Genomic DNA, 10,287 nt, shown 5'->3' with positions numbered 1-10,287 from the left:
TACAGTATTTCATTTTTATATTTATATCTATTATCCCTTTCCAGTTGTAATAGTAAGGTCTGAGTCTAGGTGTATTTTTCTGTAGATGGACTGGGGTGCTGACTTCCATGGTCCTTACACATTGAAGCTGATATGTAAAACGTGTCCCAAAGGACATCTTTAATAAAAAAGTAAGGTGTGGAATCATGTGTATAGTTTGTTACTTTATCTATAAAAGAGGTTACTTTTATGAAATATAACTCTCTCTATATATATACATATATATATGTGTGTGTATGTATCCTCTACATGGTATCAGTGTAAATCCTATTATATATACATATATATATATAGAGAGAGAGAGAGCTTTTAATGGCCCTTTTCATGTCAAAAAACACAATTAGTTTTGTACCAACCTAATTTTTGCACTCTTTCTCTCTCTGGAGGATTGTATTTGTTTCTCCCTACCTAATGAATTAATAAATACAAAACAAACTGATTAAATGTTGAGGAGCGGGGACATTGAGCTCTGCATACATAATAGACAGGGGTAGAGGAGTTATTTTGGCTTTGTGCATATATATATACACACAGACACATACACATACATATATATTTAATTGTTAGGTTTTTAGTGCTAATGTATTTCTTCCTAAAAAAAAAATAGAAAATTGGGTAATTTTTTAAATGTTCCAAATACTGTTTTCTTTCTGTGTGAATATTTCCCAGTTTATCTTTTCTCTTTCTTTCTGTCATCCTTTCCCCTAGTAATTAACAATTTCACTTTAGGATACTGGTATGAGGTTCTCTATACCTGCTAAGGAGTTACTGAAGAAGTCTTCTGTTTGCATCTCTCCATTTATATTGTGTGTGTGATATCCTGGCAGAGAATCACAGAAATTGTTGCTCCTGTGTATGATTACCTTGAACTACGGTGCAATGATAAAATGTTTGATAGATGGTCCTAAATTGATTATACGCTTTCTCTGTAAATGAAATAACAGAGAGGAAGCCCAATTTATACATACAGGAAAATGATGGAATGTGTCTGTATATCTTACTAACTTGGAATTTCTAGAACAAGTTGGAATACTATTGACATAATTATTTTATAAAGATCAAATTTGGTTAACTTCGTATTTTATGTTTAAAATAGCAAAAGAAACACAGATGTTTTGCTTATAATATCAAAATAAATAATTTCTGTGGATTCTAAAATTGACTAGTAAATCTGAATTTTATGTTTCATTAAGGCTGAATATGTCTCTAATACTTATTATAGATACCAAGACAGATTCATTATTATAGACTACTTTACAAACTTTACTGCTGAACCTAATATCTTAGTTATTGCACACTTTTAATATAGTATATAAAAATGAATGAAGATTATCTATAGTGCCCATAGATGAGATTTAACTTATTTTTAAAGAAAACGCCTCAAAATATGGCTCAACAGTCTTTTTCAAAGACACATCCTCAATGTCTGAAGCTATTATTTACAGCTAAACCCTATTGTGACTCTTATAAGCATAAAGAAGTGGTATGCACTTCTCTAATACTGAACCCTATCTATTTGAAAGACCATTGTAAAGTCAGACTGTGACTAACCTCAATTCCTTTCATCTTTATAGATTTTGCTTGCATACCCCAAATACTGGATTTAAAAGGAGAAAGTATTCAACCTGAGGAACCTGATAAAAAAAGAAAAACAAAAACAATTGAGAAAGTAACAGAAATACAGTTGAATTTGGCAAATATGTATTGAATGATGACTTTTTGACAGGTACAATAGCAAACATTAGGGCTATAGAGTTGAATATGGTAGGATGAAAATCTGTATTCTACATTCTGAGAACTCTACCTTCTGATAAGATATGGATATTGGCAATTTGAATAGTGTCTGGAAGCATGAAAAAGAGTAGTCATTTTTTTCAAATTCACTAAGTGTTCATTTTGGGGTTCATCTAAAAGGATAAATTGGGGTTTGGTCATGTAAGTAAGAGAATTGAGTCGTAGAATTCTACCTTAACATCTCTCATACTTTTTTATCCACCTTTTCTCCCTTAGTTCAAGTGGTTATCATTTAGAATACTGCTATACTATTATAAATCTTAACCCATGCCTTGGTTTTGTGAATTTCCACTTTAGTATCTGTTCTGCTGGAAGGCTGGCAATGTGCAGTTATCAGAGAGGAGTAATTGTTACAACAGGTTACATCTCTTATGGGACCATCAGTCACCTACATTGTCACCTACATTGTAGTTTGTTCTAAACTATTTTCCAGCAGTAAAACAACTAATTGTGATTCTTGTTCGTTCTTCAAACTCAACTATTGTTAGTACACATTTCCTCCTAGACTTTTAGAAATAATTGATACAAATTTTATATTTTCAAAGTTCTTTCTGTTTTAAGTTTCATTCAAAAGTATTTTCATGGGTGTTTGGAAAAAGAAAAATCAAACAAAATTAGTCGTGATGCCATTAAAGCAAAATTATATGTACTTGAAAATTTCTGAATTTTTAAATGATATTCTCATGAACTTCACCTATTAATTGTATTTACTCATGGAATTATTAAAATAGTTTGACAAATTTAAGGAGGAAAGAAAGAAAATAAGAAATACGGAAAAAAATTCAAAAAGTGAGAGGGAAAAAGTAGTAATCAAATAACTAAAATTTCTACCTGCAACTTTTTCCAAGGTGCTTATTATCAGTGTAGGTCTAATAAAAAAATACTGCTATGTAAATAGGCGAGTTGAGACATAAATAATTGATTCCAGATCTTATGCAGTTCATGTGGAAAGTGGTCCCAATACAATTCAACCTTGGTTGCTAATAATAACTTTTTTTATCAAGTGCATGGATCTCTAAAAAAGAGTATAACCCCAAATATTTTCTAATTCATTATTGATCTCTTTCAAGTGGCCCCTCTTGGCTCTACATGGCATCAGTGCAAATCCTATTTTCCTATACCTTTGTCTCAAATGCATAGAAGACTAGTATATCTAACATAAATTCTCCCAACAAAACAAAGAAATATCCGAAAGGTGTAAGGCTAAAGCCATTCAGTACCTTGCTCACTCTTCCATGAAGCAGAAGAAATGAAGTTTATGATAATCGATGAAAAAGAATGTGTAATAAGCAAGTAATTTGTCTCAATGAAACTATCTGATTCATTTTATTTGAGGCTTTTTATCTAGAAGAATGTGACCCTGAATAGGATGTATAGGTGCCTCTTAAAGACAGATAAATTAGTGACAATATTCAAAATTCTTAGGACTGACCCATGAATTGGCCCTTTTTTAGGTAATACTTACATCACTACACCTGTCAAAGGAAGACCATGAAGTTTTTGAATCTGTGGTTATTTAGAGGAACTTGCAGCTTTTTCCAAAACCGACTTTGTTTCCACGGCAACAGGAATTATCTGTCGAAGTCTGACCTTTCCTTTGCATAGTTTAGTTTTGACAGCTATGTGTGCGATGTTTTAGAAAGCACATATAACCCAGAGAATCTTAAAAAAGATATACAAAGTGGAAAGCAATTGAAAATGCTAAGCTTTAAAAATACAGTTAAGGTTATGAATTTTTTAATATTTTAAGCTAGTGTTACCTTATGTTTGAAAGTAAGAGCTGAAACAAGATGTGGAACCATTTTAATTAAAATTACAGGTAAATTTTGTTACATAAGTAAATATTAGAAGGAAGACAAATGCTTGTATAAGGAAACAGCATATTATGGGCACTCATTAACAATGATCTAAATGGCTGGGCAGGGGGGCTCACTCCTGTAATCCCAGCATTTTGGGAGGCCGAGGTGGGCGAATGACATGAGATCAGGAGTTAAGAGACCAGCCTGGCCAACATGGTGAAACCATGTCTCTACCAAAAACTACTAAAATTTGCTGGGCGTGGTGGCCCTCGCCTGTAGTCTCAACTACTGAGGATGCTGAGGTGGCAGAATCCCTTGAATCCAGGAGTCAGAGGTTGCAGTGACCCGAGATCGCGCCACTGAACTCCAGCCTGGGCAACAGAGCGAGACCTTGTCTCAAAAAATAATAAATAATCTACATATATCATATATTGGCAGTGCGCTTCACACACATTATGTTATCATAAAGATATAATTAATACAACTCTAGAAAGTAGATGTCATTATCCTTTTTTTTTTTTTTTGAGACGGAGTCTTGCTCTATCGCCAGGCTGGAGTGCAGTGGCGCGATCTCGGCTCACCGCAACCTCCACCTCCCGGGTTCAAGCCATTCTCCTGCCTCAGCCTCCCGAGTAGCTGGGACTACAGTAGCGTGCCTCCATTCCCGGCTAATTTTGTATTTTTAGTAGAGACGGGGTTTCACCATGTTGGCCAGGTTGGTCTCAATCTCTTGACCTCGTGATCCGCCCTCCTCTGCATCCCAAAGTGCTGGGATCACAGGTGTGAGCCACCGCGCCCGGCCTATCCTATTTTTTAGTGGAAAAAGGATCCATCATGCTAAAGGATTTCCCAGAATCACCTGCATAGTATGTAAATACTGAGTTCATGTCTTGGACATTCTAAAGCCACGTTCTTGTAATTTCAACCTTTTAAATTATGAACAAATCAAGTAATACAAAGCGGTAAAAAAATTTTAGCTAAAATACTAAGAATCATCTAGATTTACTTAATTATTAAGTATTTGTTTTAAAATAGTCATATGTTTATCCTCTGCTGCATCCAAAAAGGTGATTTTAAAAAATGTTCTTTTGGCCAGGCATGGTAGCTCACGCCTGTAATCCCACTACTTTGGGAGGTCGAGGCGGGCAGATCATCAGATCAGGAGTTCGAGACCAGCCTGGCCAACATAGTGAAACCCCCATCTCTGCTAAAAATACAAACTTATCTGGGTGTGGTGGTCCCAGCTACTTGGAAGGCTGAGGCAGGAGAATCGCTTGAACCCGGGAGGTGGAGGTTGCAGTGGGCCAAGACCACATACCGTTGCACTCCAGCCTGGGTGACAGAGTGAGACTCCATCTCAAAAATAAATAAATAAATAAATAAATAAATAAATAAATAAATAAATAGAAATAAATAAGTAAATAAATAATGTTCTTTTTAGTTTTTATATTTGTGAGAAAAAAATCAATGACTAAATCTTCAGCAATGCGGTAGTAAATGAGAGAAATCAATTTATTTAAACTTGATAGATTAGAATTTTACCAGAGAGAATTTCAGAGAACAGATAACTATGACAATTTTCATTAGAATTGTATGTTCAATAAATACTGCTTACCATCAAGTGTAACTGAGTACAAATTATAAAGATATTTTAGAAAATTAGATTTAATTTTATTTACTAGGGCTAACTTCCAAAGAATTTATAATAGAAAATATGAAGTCACTACAACATAAAGAAAAATGTTTCATGAGGAAAAAAAGCTAACCATCTGAGATGACCACCTCAAACACAAGGGCAAAGAACTGGAATAAAATTCAGTAATGAATCAAGTGTAGAATAAATGAGTATCTAAAGTTAGTTTGAAAGAATGGCCTTGAAGAGGCTTGAAGAACAATAAAAATGTAATTTCATTTCTTTTAATAAATAGCTTTTAAAGTCCTGCATTATACAAACTAAAAGAAGTCATATGTTACCTACCACTTCATTTTAATAATTTGACTTTTATTTTTTCATATTTAAGAAAAATATGTAGACACCATATTGACATATTTCTTTTTCATTCCAAGTCTATTTCTGATGTTATGACTTAAGTAACTATACTTATGGATCAACTTTCAGAAAGCTGAAAAATATAGAAAATGAAATAGGGTTATGGGTTGAATTTCTGCAGTTGCAAGACACAGTTTGATATTTTTTCCCTGAAGTAAATATAACTTATATTTTTTAAACTTTACATTCAGTTTTCTTTAAGTTTGATAACTTTTTGAAAGAAGTAGATTATATTGTTACAGGTTTGAAAACTGACATCACAGAAAAGGTGCTAATGAGTTATTTTAGTGAAGACTTGGTTAAAATGCATGATGACAAGGCAAGGCTAAATGGGAAAATAATATGTAGTCAGACTCAGATAAATTTATCTGAGCCCCTTTTGGCTCAGATAAATTTGGAGTGGGCAATAGGAAATTTCTTTACCAAAATATTTTAATAAGAAAGAATGGAAAGAAAATCCCATTAGCGCTCCCAACATTTAGAGATTATATTTAATACTCTTAAAACTGCTTTAGAAAGGAATTAGAACTCCTTGGAGAAATGCCTGATTCACATGAACATAAAACATTGTTTTTTTGTGCCTGAAAATAGAGATATTCAAACAATGGGAGAGACACATCAAAAAGATACAGGAGCCAGCTCAAGCAAGCAACCACTGGCCAAATCAGGGACATTTTGAGAATCAAGTAGGCTGCAGGGAAAAGATTCAACTTGCTCAGAGCTGAGGTGGGGAATATTTTGGACAAGCTTCCCTCAGATTGAGGTGTCTCATGTTGCCTTTGCCTTGAGTTAACTCTGTATTTCTGGAGAAGCTACTCTGAGGTAGCTGAAAAATTTTTGTGGGCATATGGAGAACAAAGGAGTAACATTTATTCAAGAAAATCTTCTAAATTTGTCTAGAATAGTAAGGATCTGTGGCATTTGAACCACAAACTACCTTCACCCCCACCTCTGCCTCTCACCCGTCCCTCATAGGCTCCATCTTATGAAAAAAAAGTACTCCAGGAGCTCTAATATAGGAAGGTGAAGCCAAGAAGATGGGGTCCTCTCTCTCCTGCAGATTCCAGGTGGGGCCTTGGTTTCAACTTGCAGGTGGAGCGAACAGGCTGTAAGAATTTCTCATTCCACCGTCAGCCATGTTAAGTCCATGTAAGTTGTATTTCAGGCAGGTGCGGTTGAGAGGACCCTTGCTTCACCTAGCCTTTAATCACAAGGGTGAAGCTTTACCCTAGATGCAACAGACCAAGAATACTGTATTCTGTTCTCTTATACAATAGCTACAAGCTCACTCATAGGGCATAGGTTACATACCAGGAGAGGCAAGGCAAGAAGACCAGAGCCCCTTCCAACCTACACTCTCGAAGCAGAGCTGTCACTCCAGGAAATGTAGGCTACTGTCCCTGTGCCCAGTTCTAGTGTAGTAGTGCAGAGGTTCTACCTATGGGGAGAGGTAAGCTGGAGAGGTCATACCTAAGGGCGAAGAGCTCCATAGCTCTACATGACAAAACTAATTTTATTTGTAATAAATTATGGAGGATTTCATGCCTAAGGATTCTGCTAAAAGCAATGGAGTTTTTGGGGAAGGGCAATTAAGGAGACATATCTATAACTCCATGATACAAGTATTAATAAGCAAAACTGCTGAGCGTCAGAATTTTATCATAGAGAACCAGAGAATGAGTGAGCCAAGAAGGTCTATCCTGTGATGACAGCCAACAGGGTTGGAAGGGCTGTCTATATGCTCTAAACTGTACCTTGTCAGGAGTAATCAGGGCAGAATGTAAAGAATATTTGAAAGAATTCCTTAACCACAACAATGGGCATCAGCAAAGGGCAGAAGTCTCAGTGGCGCAAGAGCTTAAGCACAACCTCTGACCATTTTCTAGCTAAACAAAAAGCTATTTTGACATAGGGGCAACTCCTAGAAAACTAAGCTTAAAAATGACATTACATGTATCCATGGCAACCTGGAAGATTGTATGTATGGCCAAGATGTTGCCCTCCAGGAGTGAATGGAGAAGTAAAATCTAAGCTACTCATACTTGCGTGAATATGTGGCAAAAACAGACTCCTTTGACTCTTAACAGCAGCCTCCACACCACAAATATGTTCAATGATAAAGATTAAAAATCTAACAGGTGAAGAGGGATTAAGCACAACTCCTGAATAATAAATGACCTATGCTAATCCAGGGACAACACCTACATAACCAGGCTGAAATATTAAAATAAGAAAAATTCTGAGCGAGTACATCAAAAGTCAGACGGTCGTACTGAGAAATGACTCTGCAGAAAGTCTAGCCATTAAACAAATAAAATATTATTTAAATGTTTAATGGCAACTAAATATTATTAAGCAAATAAATACATGGCCAATGAAAAAGCTACAACATAACCTGGGGTGAATGGGATCAGCAGCATGCGGTGCTACCATATATTATCTGAAAGACTGCATTTGCAACGTAAAATTTTGAGATGCACAGAAACAGAGATAATCATAACCATACACAGAAAAAGCAGATAACAGAAACTTATTTGGAAATGGTCTAGATACTGCAGTTATCAAAGACTTTAAATCAGCCACTATAAACATATTCAAAGAACTAAGAAACCGTGTCTAAAAAAAATTAAAGAAAAATGGCAATAATGTTCCATGAATAGAAAGAGAGAGAAATTGTTTTTTGGAGAACCGCATGAAAATTTTATAGTTGAAAATGCAATAATCAAAATGAAACATTCACTAAATTGGCTCAACAGTAGATTTGAGTTGGCAAAGGAAAGAATCAACAAACTTGATGATAGAGCAATACAGGCTATGTAATCGGAAGAAGATAGAGAAAAAAGAATAAGAATAAATGAAGTGAGCCACAGAGAAAAGTAAGACACCAATAAGTACCCCAACAAAGGTATAATGGAAAAACCATGAAGAAGAGAAAGAAAAGGGCAGAAAAATATTCCAAGAATGACTGAAAACTTTCTACATTTGATGAAAAACATTGATCAGATAATTTAAGAATTTTGATGAACTCTAAATATTTTAAGCACAAAGAAATCCACACTTAGACATAGTCAAAATGTTGATGCCAAAGACAAAGTCTTGAAGGCAGTCAGAGAGAAAAATGACTTGTGATATACAAGGGAATCCCAAAAAGTTTAACAACTGAATTCTCATGAGAAGCAACAGAAGCCAAAAGGCAAAGATATAATATATTTAAAGTGCTAAAATGAAAAAAACTGTCAACTATCTCATATTCATCAATATTATCTTTAATAAATGAAGATAAAGACATTCTCAGAAAAACAAAATTTGAGGAATTTATTGCTGGCAGACTCACAAGAAAATATTAAAAAGAATTCTTCAGGCTTAAAGCTAATGAAACTGGGTAGTAATAAAAAAACACATTAAAAAATAAAAAAATTCCAATAATGGTAATTATGTAAGTATAAAGGACAGTATAATTGGATAATTATTACTATTCATTTTCTTAACTCATTTAAGGAATAGTTGCATAAAATATATGTATATAATTGGATTGTTGGGTTTAAAACATTAGACAATAATATATTTGACAATAACAGCGCAGAGGAGGTGGGTGGGAGAAAAGTTGTATAGAGTAAGAAATAACACAGACAGCAACTATAATTCAATGGAAGAAATACAAAGAATAAAAAATGGTAAATAAAAGGTACATGTAACAATTCTACAAACACATACTCTCTCTCCTTTCTTTTTTTGAGTTTTTTAAGAGACATAAGATTATATAAAGTAATAACTATAACAATGTATTATTGAGTTCATAACATATAATGACCTAATATGTACTCCATTATGTATATGTACCACATTTTCTTCATCCATTCATCTATCAGTTAACATTTAGGTTGCCTCCAAATCTTGGCTATTGTGAATAGTGCTGCAATAATCATGGGAGTGTGGATATCTCTACTAATTTTATTTCCTTTCGATCAATATCCAGTAGTGAGATTGCTGGATCATATGGTAGTTCCATCTTTTGTTATTTGATGAACCTTCATACTGTTCTCCATAGTAGTTGCACTAATTTACATTCCCCCCAACAGTGTATGAGGGGTCTCTTTTCTCCACATCTTCACCATTTTTTAAATCACATGTCTTTTGGATAAAAGCCTTTTTTTTTTTTTTTTTTTTTTTTTGGAGATGGAGTTTCACTCTGTCACCCAGGCTGGAGTGCAGTGGTGCGACCTTGGCTCACTGCAACCTCTGCCTCCCAGGTTCAAGTGATTCTCCTGCCTCACCCTCCTGAGTAGCTGGGATTACAGGTGCATGTCACCATGCCTGGCTAATTTTTGTAATTTTAGTAGAGACGGGGTTTCACCATGTTGGCCAGGGCTGGTCTTGAACTCTTGATCTCATGATCTGCCCACCACAGCCTCCCAAAGTGCTAGGATTACAGGCATGAGCCACCATGCCCGGTGGATAAAAGCCATTCTAGGTGGTGTAAAATGATATCTCATTTTGTTTTGATTTGCATTTCTCTAACAAACAATAATGTTGAGCACCTTTTCATATACTTATTGGCAATTTGTATGTCTTCTTTTGAGAAATACTCATTCAAGTCTTTTGCCA

Source organism: Pan paniscus, chromosome 13, assembly GCF_029289425.2.
Source record: "Pan paniscus chromosome 13, NHGRI_mPanPan1-v2.0_pri, whole genome shotgun sequence".
NCBI lineage: Eukaryota > Metazoa > Chordata > Mammalia > Primates > Hominidae > Pan > Pan paniscus.
This window is presented reverse-complemented; position numbering follows the sequence as displayed.